Genomic DNA, 12,764 nt, shown 5'->3' with positions numbered 1-12,764 from the left:
CCTACTACTATATAGAGAGAGTGCCTGAAATACACTTATTTGACTGCACAGCTGATGTGTGGGAAATGATTATTCCGTTCATAATCCAGATGAATGAAGGGAGCTCTGGGTGGCAGGGTGGGGTAGGGGGTGTGGTGGGGGGACGTGGGAATTTATAGAAGTCAGGCTGCCTTTCCAGCACCTCAGAAAAGGGGGCAGTGGGGCCGGATTTATGAGACCATTTCAGTTCACTTCCTGCCCCCGGCACCCACCCTGGGTCGTCCCTCATAAGCAAACAGACCCCAGGAATAAAGCTGCAAAGATGAGGGTCAGATTCTTTTTCTCCCCAAAATCCGGTACCATTTGCCATTCCTTCCACTGTAGAAACCCCTTTGGCCTGAGCAGAAGTGGTCACACGACAGGCACCTCTCCTGAACCGGCAGGGTGGGTGAAAACCGACCCATCCATCTTCCTGAGGATTACACGGGGCTCCTTAGTGCTCGGGAATGTTTTGCCTGGTTTCTTGAAGCGTAATCGTTCTCTTCTTGAGCAGCCTGAGAACATTCTTCGGAGGATTAAAAAGCGATAGAGTCCCCTGCCAGTGCCCACCAGCGCGCGCCAGCGAGGGCAAAGCGGGAGCACAGTGACAGTCGCGTGCAGTAGTCGGGAGACACGCCAGGAAGGGGTGGGGGGGGGGGGCGGGGGGCTGGCTTCGCTGGAACGCAGCAGCACAGCCTGCTGGGAAAGTGCGCTGACCTCCGAAGGAGCCCCCTCTCCTTCTGAGTGGGGGGGCAGGGGCCCTGGGAGCTAGGGAGGTGACTAAAAACGGGGGGCACGTGTCACTGCAAGCTGCTTGCATCCCCACCGTCCCCTGGTTATTCTGAGTAATCACTGTTTAGAGAGTGGGCGGGGTGGAGGGGCGGGGGATGACCCAGTTGTAGGGAAGCTTTGGTCTGCACGAGTTCTTGTAGCTGCAAACACTGAAATGATAGCACTTCTGTAGGGGAGACGTCCTGACCAGCTAGCTTTCCTTTCGGGGAGAACTCTGTCCAGGAAGCAGTGGGCTCGCAAACCAGCCTCTGGTTGTAAGGGGAGCGAGTCACCCAGATTCGTTCCGTTGCTTCCCCGATGCGGAGGAAACCGGCCCGTTGCCCGATGTGGTCGGTTTTCTCATCCCGGAGGAAAGACGCCCACTGGGCATGCAGCCCTCTCCTCGACCTCATTCAAGTCCCGAGCCCGTCAGCACTTGCTGGGTGTCCTACCAAACAGCTTCTGGTGGCTTATTTGGTCTTAACTACAAATTTTAAAGGCATGCAAATGAGGAAATCCATACTACATTATTACAAACAGCTCTATTCCAAAGCAAATGAAATGTCTAGATGTTTTCAAATAATATTTTATACATATGTAGGACATATGTGCTATATGCCGAGTGTTTTAACCACGCTAGTAATCTTCATCTTTCCTTTTAGACAGATGATGTCATTAGTATCATCATCGTCATCATCACCCTGATTGCACTGAGGTACGGCTCAGAGAAGTTAGGCAATTTCCTAAGGACACACAGCTAGTCAGAGGTAGTGCCAGGGTGGGAACAGATGCAGGACCCTAACTTCTTAAACTCCCTCATCACACACCCTTCGTAGAGTGGAGGGAAGCCAGGCCAAGCCTGCAGTGACGCAGCCTCCAAAACTCCCAGTCTCCAACGCGTCTCTTTCTTCCTCACGTCCAACCTGTTTCCAGGGTCTGTTCTTCCTTCTTGACGCCAGCTGTTCTGGGGTCCTGGCATTTGCGTTCTGTGGTCGTGGCATTTATAATAGGACGTATGCATTTGGCCTTTGTCCTGTTCCTGGCACAGAGCTCCTCACACCCGTGGAATTTCCTCAGTGATAAGAGCAGTAGAAGTGTCTTAGGTTTTGTGAGTGAGGTGACTTTGGGACTGCACCTAAGGATGGGGACCGAATGCCGAGAGAACCATCTGTATGATTAGAAGACTGGAATGTTCAGTCCCACCCACTGACCTCTGGGGAGGGGAGAGGGGCTGGAGGTTGGACCAATCCCAATCCCCAGTGGGCAATGACCTAGTCAACCGTGCCTATGTAATGAAGCCTTCATGAGAAACCCAGGAAGATGGGGTTAGAGAGCTTTGGGGTTGGGGACCACGTGGAGATGTGGGGACAATGGTGCCCGCGGAGAGGGCACGGAAGCTCCTAGCCCCTTCCAACCTACCTCACCCTCTGCACCTCTTCCTCCTGGCTGCTCCTGAGCTAACACCCTTTCACAGTAAATCAGCCATCTAGCAAGGGACCTGTTTCTCCGAGTTCTGTGAGCCATTCTGGCAACTTAATGGAACTCAGGGCAGCAACCTGTGATTTATAGCCACTTGGTCAGGGGTACTGGTGACAACCTGGGCTTGTGGCTGGCATCTGAAGTTCATGCGTGGGCCAGTCTTGCAGGATGAACCCTTAGGCTGTGGAATCTGATGCCCTCTCCGGGTAGACAGTGTCAGAACTGAGTTGAATTCCTGACCCCCAGGCAGCATCAGGGAGCTACTTGGTATCGTGTGTGTGTATGCAGGCAAGCCCCCCTCACCCCATCCCCATGTGGAAATTGGAACCTGATGTACATACCAGCACCTCAATTCATACCTTACGTTCCCACTCTGGCCACCTCCCCTTTCTTAGGTTATGGAATGAGAGTGAAATCTCTGTGCTACCCACCTGTTATTGTGGGATTTTTAGACAGTATTTGTTCTAATTCTTTAACAGCTACTGTTCTTCCCTGCAAAGTGGGGATAATGGTCTTGCCTCCGTTGGGTCATTGTGATAATCACGTTAATGTCCGTCTAAAGGAGGATGTCTGGTGATGCTGGGGACCAAGGCAGACAGGGGAATGGGAGAGAAGCTTTTGAAATTGTCCAGGAACGAGATGGTAAGGATTTAAATGAGGACAGTGGGGCAAAGATGGGAAAAGAAATCAAAGTAGGAGATGACGTGAACCTAAAATTCATCTGCAGTGGCCACCGATGGGCTGTGAAACATGCAAAAGAAAAGGAAAGACTCTGACCCTTGAAGCAAGTAGCTCAAGAAAAGTGGACACAGGTCCCGACTGCAATTCCTACATTCCCTGGCAGGGTGCCTCATAACATGGCAGGGTCTGTGCGTCGCAAAGTGAATGCAAAGGTGACGTACGTCAAGGAAGAAAAGTCTGGCAGTCAGAATGTATAACGGACGACTTCTATAGCTTGTGATCCAAACTCCAATAAGGTATTTAGAAGTGAGTGGCAACGTGGTGTGTCTGGGAAGGATGGAGAGGCTTAAGGTAGAAAGTAGTTTTTTGACTATGTCCCTGAGAAGGTGGAGGTTATACGCACCTCCAGCCATTTGTCCACAGGTTTTGGAAGTTTGAAGGTGACATGTAGAGGACAAATGGTTATAGCTGGGACATTACTAATAGCTGCAGGGCAGTTTTCTTAATAATTGATCACCCATAGCTGCACGGATAAGATGAATGGGAAGACCTGGAGGACAGTGAGTGGATAGGAAACCCGCTCTTCTCAAAAATAAAACCACATAGAATAAAGGGGTGAGTAATTGTACTGATTACGGTGGGGAAAACACTGATTGTCAAGAAAGGGGATATCGCGGTGACAATTTTAGGGAATGGAATGTGTTGGTGTCTTTGAGTTTCTCCTTGAATATCGTGTCAAGAACATTAGAAATGATAACTTGCTCTCATCAACAACATAACGTAGAAGAACAGTCTCTCTCATTCATTTTTCTGTGGTCTTCTGTGAGGGAACTGTACTCAATAGGCTAAAGGAAGCACAAAGCTGAAAATAAGCAAATATGGACTTGGTTTAAACTTCCATCCCATTGGTCAGCCTCGCTGGTACAGGTGATCCGTGATGGATGCTGGACCGGTGCCATTTGGCGGGAAGACCCAGAACAAGTATACAGGGGATGATGGAGAGAAGGCATCCTTTGACATTGCTGCTGATGGAGCATAACGTTGATTGTAAAATCAATGTGCTCGATGGAAGACCTAGAATAAAAAACTAATCAGTCAGATAACCCAGAAATTAAATAGGTTCAAGATGGATGAAGTCTCCAGAGAGATGCTGAGAGGAGTGGAGAGAAATGGTCTAGTTCAGGTTGTTAACTTTAACTGTAACTTTATTTTTTATTTTTTTATTTTTTAAAAATTTTATTTAAATTATTGTTGCAGTACAATTTTCTATGTTTTATTCCCATCCCAACCCACCCACTCAGCCCTCCCCTCCTCCCTCCCATTTCCACCCGCCCCTAGTTTTTATCCATGTGTCTTTTATACTCGTTCCCGTAAACCCTTCCCCAACTGTAACTTTAAATGCCCTCTTGCTGACGTGGGCATGGGAGTCACACCAGAATCCTCCTTAGATCTTTCCACTTGAGCTTATAATAGTCCAAGTTCACTGTCCTCTGCCTTTCATTTTCCTCCTTCAATAGTTCACATTCATGGGCGTTCCCAGGTACCTATCAGTGTTTGTCTCTGCCCGTCAGCTCGTCCCATCTTGCTTTTGGCATTTAGCCATCCAGCATGTGGATACTCTGCCCAGATGTCCTTGGCCGTGGGCACCTGTTTCTCGGCTCTCTGAGGGGCCCAGGCTGCCCAGAGCACAGCACCCTGTGACCCTCTCTTGTGGCCCCACTCTAGAAGGGCAAGTGCATCTATTTGAAGAACTCTGGTGTTGGGATTTTGAAGTTTGCTGTGGATTTAAAGCTTTCACTACAAAAGAGCTGGGAATAGCTGGGAAATTTGAAGATTGATTGTTGTAATTGCCAAAATCATTGTAGCTTGGGTTAATGCCCTCATTTATTTAATTACTGTGTTTAGTTCCAATAGTGAAATTGAAATATACTAAAACATGTATAGAAATGTTTTAAGAACTGGATAAAATCTCTGGTAAGGAGAAAGGGGGGTCACATCCGTTAAACAAATCTCACTTTTATACTAGCTGTTATGCTTTAGATACCTGATTTTTATGTTTCTTATAACACTTTGGGGAAGTGTTTATTCAGGTCCTTTGCTCATTTTTCAGTTGGATTGTTTGTTTTTTTGGTGCTAAGTTATATAAATTCTTTATACATTTTGGGTATTAACCCCTTATCAGATGTATCATTGGCAAATATATTCTCCCATTCAGCGGGTTGTCTTTACATTTTGTTGATGGTTTCCTTTGCTGTGCAAATACTTTTTAGTTTGATGTAGTCCCATTCATTTACTTCTTCTTTTGTTTCCTTGCCCGAGGAGCTATGTCAGAAAAAAATATTAACAGTGAGAAATGCCCAAGATTTTACTGCCTATGTTTTCTTCTAGGATTTTTATGGTTTCAAGTCTAGCATTTACACCTTTAATCCATTTTGTATTTATTCTCGGGCGTGGTATAAGAAGTGGTCTAGTTCCATGTTTTGCATGTATCAGTTCCATTTTCCCAACGCCATTTACTGAATGGACTTTCTTTATGCCCTTGTATGTGCTTGCCTCCTCTGTCAAATATTAGTTGACCATAAAGGCATGGGTTTATTTCTGGGCTCTCCATTGCATTCCATGGAGCTATCCATCTGCTTTGGGGCCAGTACCATGCTGTTTTGATTACTGTGGCCTTGGAGTGTACTTTGATTTCAGGTAGCCTGATTCTTCTAACTTTGTTCCTCTTTCTTAAGATTGCTGTTACTGTTTGGGGTCTTTTGTGGTTCTGTATAAATTTTTGGAATATTTGTTCTAGTTCTCTGAAATACACCATTGGTATCTTGATAGGAATTGCACCGGATGTAGAGATTGCTTTAGGTAGTATTGACATATTAACAATGCTAATTCTTCCTTTCCTGGAACGTGGTATGTGCTTCCATTTATTTGTATCTTCTTTAATGTCTTTCTTTAGTATCTTATAATCTTTCAAATGCAAGTCTTTTACTTCTTTGGTTAAATTTATTCCTAGGTATTTTATTTTATTTTTATTATGTTTTATTATTACTTTTTAATCCTCATCCAAGGATGTTTATTGATTTTAGGGAGAGAGAAAGGGGGAAAGGAAGGGGGGAGAGAGAGAGAGAGAGAAACACTGATCAGCTGCCTCCCACACACACCCCGACTGGGGATCGAACCCACAACCTGTTGATGTACAGGATGGTGCTCTAACCAACTGAGCCACACAGCCAGGCATTTTATTTTTTTTATGTAGTTGTAAATGTGATTGTTTTTCTTAGCTTCCCTTTCTGATAACTCAGTATTGGTGTATAAAAAGACATTGATCTTTTTGATATGATTCCCTTTACTAAATAAAGGCCCCCTGGGAGCAAGGACATTATATACAGAGGACCTGGGTTCATGCCTTGCAACTGGTGGGTGTTCGGTAGATATTTGTGGAATGAATCAGTGAAACAGCAAATGCAGAACAATAGACTCAGTGCATTAAAGGGACAAGGTAAGGAATATGGGTGTGGATTGCCCTATTTGCATGAAAGGGGGCAACACAAACACGAATATGGCCCTATATTAGGTGGAAATATAAATTCTGGGGCATTCCCAACCTGGTAGGAGTGGTTGCTGCTGAGACAGAGAGCTCTCTCAAGGCTGCCTGTACCATCCCCCCCAAACAACTAAAAAGGTTAAAAAGAATATCTTACTTAAAAACCCTCTGTATTTTATGGAAGAATTAGAACTCCAGGGGACTCGAAGGTACTATTGCTGGATTCCTACGGGATATGGGCTCTTGGTATCCTTTGTGTATTTTTGAAAGCTTCTGTTTATTATAGGGAACAAGAATTGACATTTTGGGGTCATTTTACTCCTTGCCATCTGTCATGAAAACTTTGACACGGGGATGCTATGGGCACGATGTCAATTTGGCAATGTTTAGAGTGTGATTTTTTTTTCAATCTGAAAAATTCAAAGTGTGTATCTCAGTCTCATTTTCAATGGCCACATTTTTTTGTAAACTCTGCCTTTTGTCTTTTTGGCTTTTTTTTTTCCTTAACCCCTGTGGCTTTTCCCCTATCGCTTTTCCATTGGGGTTTTCTGTGCCACAAACCTAACTGGGGAAAAGTGGACAAAAATGCCCAGGAACGTGGCATCCATCAGCACCCCGCCCCCTCGCTTTTCGGTGGCTCTCCTGTGAGCTCCAACCCTGGGGTCCAGCCTCACACACTCAGCAGCCTGCTAGGCTTTGTGCCAGGGGAGCTGTCCTAGGGTCGTGTTGGGAAATGAGAATACCATTTGCTCCTCTGTGGTCATACTTAAACCCTCATGACTGGTTGGAGAAGTTTCAGGGACACATTGGTGGTCCTAAGCTTCAACTTTGGATGGCAGATTTATAAGGACTTACCCTCTGCCCGATGAGCACGGGCACCGGCCACACACAGACAGGGTGAAGGCCCTGCCTCTATTACCCCATGGTCCCCTAGACTTCATGAGGAATCCCCTAAATTGGAGCTTCCCCTGTGACCCTGTCTTATAAGAAGCCAATTTGCTCCTTGAACTTTCCAACAGGAATCAGTGACTTCTAATAGTCATCCTTGGTAATGTCAGTATGTCCCATTAACGTTACTCTATTTCCCCCCTCCTGTCCTGCCCAGGAGTCTCTGCGGTCTTTGGACTCGTATATACAGGGTGGGACAAAAGTAGGTTCACAGCTGTGAGTACATGCAACACCAGGTTTATTTTTGTGTTATCATTTATTAATTCTTGTATTGTTTTTCAAAAGAACAACTGTAAACCTACTTTTGTGCCACCTTGTATAGTAGATGGACTGAGAAAAATATTTTTAAGGCCCAAAAGATAACATGAGATAAAGTAGCCACCCTAGTTTTCTACCCATGGTAAGTGGCTGCTCCATCAATGTTTCTGGGCTGTGAGGCCGTAGTCATTACACGTGGAGTTACGTGGCCTTCACCAGTCCACGAATCCCGTTTTCCACGTCCCTCTGCTCCTTCACATCCCTGGTGAGCCGGGGTCACTTCTCTTTAGCTCATGGCGAGCAGAGCAGGCACTTTCTCGGATCTGCTTGCGAGGTCCTCTGGCCATTGGGGCCTCTGACGTAGCTCCCAGGTTGGGGTCAGGGTACGTAAGTGATTCTGAGCAGCCAATGGTGCAGAGAGCGTCCCTGAGCCTTCTGACTTGAGCCTCCCCTTTATTATCTTCTAACGAGTTGTGGGTAGGGGTCTGATTTTCACTGGCACCCAGTGAAAATGGAGTACCTGGGGCATGTGGCTGTCCAGGGGTCTTGGAACCCGGGTTAGTATGGCTGCAAGGATGAAAGAAATCTACAGGTTAATCGGATGCTTGTCTCTTCAGATGTTTGTGACCTAAATTTCTGTTACTCTGTCGTCAAAGTTAAATCCATCTGGTAGGCCAGTGACAGCCAGTGTTGGTCAGTGTCGCTGCTCTTCTTCTTGTGTTTGTTTCCCCCTAAAACAGCTAAAACAAAGGAAAATGTGTAAAAATCAGCCATGGATGTGAACTATAACAGGCACACCAGGGACACAGGCCACGTGGATCATTGTTTGAGGTCCTAGTGAGAATAAACTATGAAGAGCTTGGTGGGTGACATGGATGAAAGATTTAATCAGTGGGTTGGGCATCATCCTGGAAAGCAAAAGGTCACCGGTTCGATCCCCGTCAGGGCATATACCTGAGCTGTGGGCCAGGTCCCCAGTTAGGGGTATGAGAGAGGCAGCCGATTAGTGTTTCTCTCACACATTGATGTTTCGCTCTCTCTCTCTTTCCCTTCCCCTCTCTCTAAATTTAATAAATAAAATCTTTAAAAAAAGAAATCACGACCACACAAAACTTTAACAAACATGCATGGTCTTCAGAGTCTGTGGGATGACCCAGACCTGTTTTATGGAGCAACTCTTAAATCAAACCCGCATTTCTTTGGAGATGCGTTGAATTGCTCAGGCCTTGGGTATGAGGCTTGTGGTCAGCTTGCGGGAACATGGGAGAGACAGGGCCAGAGGATGTGCTGAGTCCATGGACACATCCTGCCCAGGAACGAGCACGGAGGCCCAATGTCAGAGGCGCCCTCTGGAAGAGCTATGGAGCAAGCAGGGGTCAGGGGATGCAATGCCTTTTTCAGAGTTCACCCAGACCAACAATGGTTAGAGCAGAGTGATGGGCACTCAGCAGCAGTAGACTCCAACGAGAAGGTCAGAAGTGACTGCCACCACCAGGTTTTGGGGCCTGGGCCGTTTAGGACAGGAACCCCATCGTAGCAAGGGACAGAGAGCCTACACGAAGAAAGCAGCTAGCCACTAGGAGCAGGAAGCAAGTGGGGGTGTATGTCAAGCGCATGAATGACTTGTGGTCATTTCTGGGGGCGATGGGCTGAATGTTTGTGTCTCCCCAGATTCATACATTGAAGTCCTCATCCCCAATATGCTTGTGAAGTGCTTTGCTGGATTTGGAGGTGGGACGTTTTGGAGGTAATTAGGTTTAGATGAGCTTGTGAAGGTGGGCCTGCAGGATGGAGTTAGTGTCCCTGTACGAAGAGACCAGAGCCCCCTCTCTCTCTCTGCCATGGGAGGACACAGGACAAGTGGCCGGCCACCTGCAAGCCAGGAAGAGAGCCCTCACTAGGAAGCAAATTAACCATCACCTTGATCTTGGACTTTCAGCCCCCAGAATTATGAGAAAATAAATTTTACTTTATGAACAAATCCTCATAATGATTTAAAGGTGCAGAAGTAGTGATTAATCTTGAACATGAAAAAGAAGCAGGTGAGCTGAGGGGAGCCTGGGACTAGACCGGAGGCTGAACTTGGGATCTGACAAGGTGGCCAGGGTGCCTCTCCGGATTACCAAGGAAACCCAGCATTTGCTGGCAGAACTGGTTCCCGGCATTAAAGCAGAACCACATGAGAGCAACACCTGCTATTTTCATGTGGTCATGGCTAGCCCCCCAAACTCCCCCTTTGAGGGAGGGGCTTTTAAACTTGAACTATTTCTTCCAGAAGAATACCCAATGGCAGGACCCAGAGTGCATTTCATGACCAAAATGGATCATCCTCATATAGATGAGGTGAGAAGAATGTATTTAGATATTTTGAAAGGGAAGTGGTCCCCGGCACTGCAGATCCCTACAGTTCTGCTGTCGGGCCAGGCTTTGTGAAGTGCTCCCAATCCAGACGACCCATCAGCATGTGACACCGCAGAGCAGTGGGAGACCAACGAAGCCCAAGCCACGGAAACAGCTGGAGCACGGGCTAGGCCGTGTGCCATGAATAATATTTACATCGATCTGATCATCGAGTGTGCATCGCTTCTGCTGTTCTGCCAAGACTTCTTTTTTTTCCTGTTTGTGTTGAATGGACACAGTCTTAGAAACATTACAGAATCAAAGCCCGACATCTCCAGTTGTTTGGTGATTAAATGCACGTCGGCAAATCTAAAAAGAAAGAGAAAAGACACGGTGATGTAGACGTCACTGAGATAAAAAGCAAAAGTGGTGATCCGTCAGAAAAACAGCCAACACATGTTATATGATTTTCCTGGGTTATTCCTGGAGCTCTGTGGATAAATATTGGAAGAATATTTCTATTCTTGTTTACAGAACCCATAGTTAAACTTTGGCTGCTGATTTTTTTTGAGGGTTAAATCTTTCCAGAAAGTGTCTTCTCGCTCCTGAGTTAAATGCAAACATCTTCCGCCGAACTGAAGTTAAACTGCTTTTGGCCGACGTCAAAGTTGGATCTGCCTCAAAGGAAATTCTGTTTGGCTTTGAGGGTTATTTGAACTTTCTCGAGATCAAGTTTCCCTGTTCGTGTTAATATCATTTGTGACATCTTGTTTCTCATTGGATGACTTTCTCGTGGCCATTCACCTCTGACCTGTAGCGTGTTATTCACAGAGCCCTGGCTGGACGCCAAGGCGTAAAGGGGCCGTGAAATGTCACCCAGCCTGGCAGGACCACATCCATCTTCAGAGGAGGCTGGCCGCTTGTGCTGGAGACGGATTGGTGAGAACCTTGGCCTGGATGCCTCAAAATCCATCACAGAGGAGTGCGGCTGCTGACCGCAGCCCCAGGGACAGTTTTGTCATTTCTGGGTCCTCCTTCAACATTCCTCCGCCTGTTTTACTCACTCACATTCTTATCATCATGCCTTCTTCTCTGATCCTTTCCTCCACCTCCTCTTCTACAGTGAGGCCCTGGCTAGGCAGCTCAGTTGTTTAGAGCATCCTCCCAATACACCAAAGTCATGGGTTCGATCCCCAGTCAGGACACATACAGGAATCAACCAATGAGTGCGTAGATGGGTGGAAGAACAAATCGATGGTTCTCTATCTCTATTTCTCTTTCTTCCTTTCTCTCGCAAACAAATTAATTAATTAATTAAAATTAGTACAATTTAAAAGTCTGTACGGCTGAAAGTTTGTCCCACAAATTTGTTTTCGCGTGTAGAGCTACAATGTGAGATTACAAAGTACTGGGAAAAGAGAGGACAGAGGGCAGAGGGCAGCTGCTGGGGTTCCATGTGACATCCAATGAGCACATAATTGCCGCCGAAGAGCCCAGCTCATACAGGCCACGTGGTATGCTTCCAGATTTTAATGGTAACCTGGTAGTTTGCACAGACGGGAGACTGGCCCGATCAGCCATTTGCAGGAGTTTCTAGACGAGGACTGATAAGCCCCTCTCATGCCTTTTTCTACCCACGGTTCGCTGGTAACTGTACCCACCAAACTCATGCTTGCTTGGGAATAAATATCGGAAGAGTGGTCAGTCTGTTCTTCTAGCCAGAGGGTAAATATATCCTCATGGAGGACAAAATTATGAGACCGAAATTCGTGCATCAGCCAAGGCTGACGAAATGGGAAGCAAGTTTGGCTTTTGTTTCTGTGACCCACCAGACCTCATTTAATTTTAAATGCTCGCTGCGTCAGTCAAAATAGGTGTTTCTTAGAGAAGGTTTCGGTGGCACCTCCTCTTCCCTAAAGTCTGTTGGAATTTGGTGCGTCTGCTTAACATGGAGACTGGAAGAAGACGAGTATTTGGAAGTTTCTGAAATTGTTCTAGGACAAAACATCCTCCATATTAGCTCTAGAGGAGTTCCTTCTCTAGAATGGAGAGGGAGTCGGCTCTGTTTCATTCTGACCTCAGTTATTTTCCTCCCTGGCCCCTCCCACTTTGCAGCTCGGACTTTGGTTATTTAGACGAGGGAAAAACTACCAAGACCATTGAGGAAGATCTGTTCATCAGATTTGTTCCTTAAAATAGGGGGAAAGAATGAGGGGAAAACCAACTATTTTTAAAGATTTTATTTATTTATTTATTCAGAGAGAGGGGAAGGGAAGAAAGGAAGAGAGAAACACCGATATGAGAGAGAAACATTGATCACTTGCCTCTCGCACACATCCCAACCTGGGACTGGTCCCTAAGCCAGGGATGTGCCCTGACTGGGAATCGAACCGGTGATCTTTCACTTTGTGAGACAATGCTCAACCCACTGAGCCACATCAGTCAGGGAAAAGCCACCTGTTTTTCTACAGCGCACATCTGCTCCTGGCATGGAGGGGTGTCAGCATCGGCTTCCTGGGGCTCTCATGTGTCTAGAGTTCCAGCAGGTGAGGGGAAGCCAGTCTGTCAGCTCACCGTCACTGTGCTCAAAGTGATGCACGGATGGTCTAAGAATACATATGTGAACAAGGAAAGCAGTTCATTTTCTATATGGGATAGTGTGGTTTCTGCTTTGTCCAATTTCCAGGAGCATGAGACTCGCTGGATTCCAAATTATGAAGAATAACTA

At 46.4% G+C, this 12,764-nt stretch overlaps 1 protein-coding gene and 1 pseudogene across 2 annotated transcripts in view; both read left to right on the top strand.

Moving 5' to 3' along the window:
* PLD5 (phospholipase D family member 5) overlaps positions 1–12,764 on the top strand; it is a 217,899-nt gene that overhangs the window by 52,592 nt on the left and 152,543 nt on the right. The gene's annotated exons all lie outside the window — the stretch shown is intronic.
* LOC118498315 lies at positions 8,208–11,304 on the top strand (annotated as a pseudogene).

The sequence above is a fragment of the Phyllostomus discolor genome, chromosome 15 (genome assembly GCF_004126475.2).
Source record: "Phyllostomus discolor isolate MPI-MPIP mPhyDis1 chromosome 15, mPhyDis1.pri.v3, whole genome shotgun sequence".
In the NCBI taxonomy this organism is placed as follows: Eukaryota; Metazoa; Chordata; class Mammalia; order Chiroptera; family Phyllostomidae; genus Phyllostomus; species Phyllostomus discolor.
This window is presented reverse-complemented; position numbering and strand designations above follow the sequence as displayed.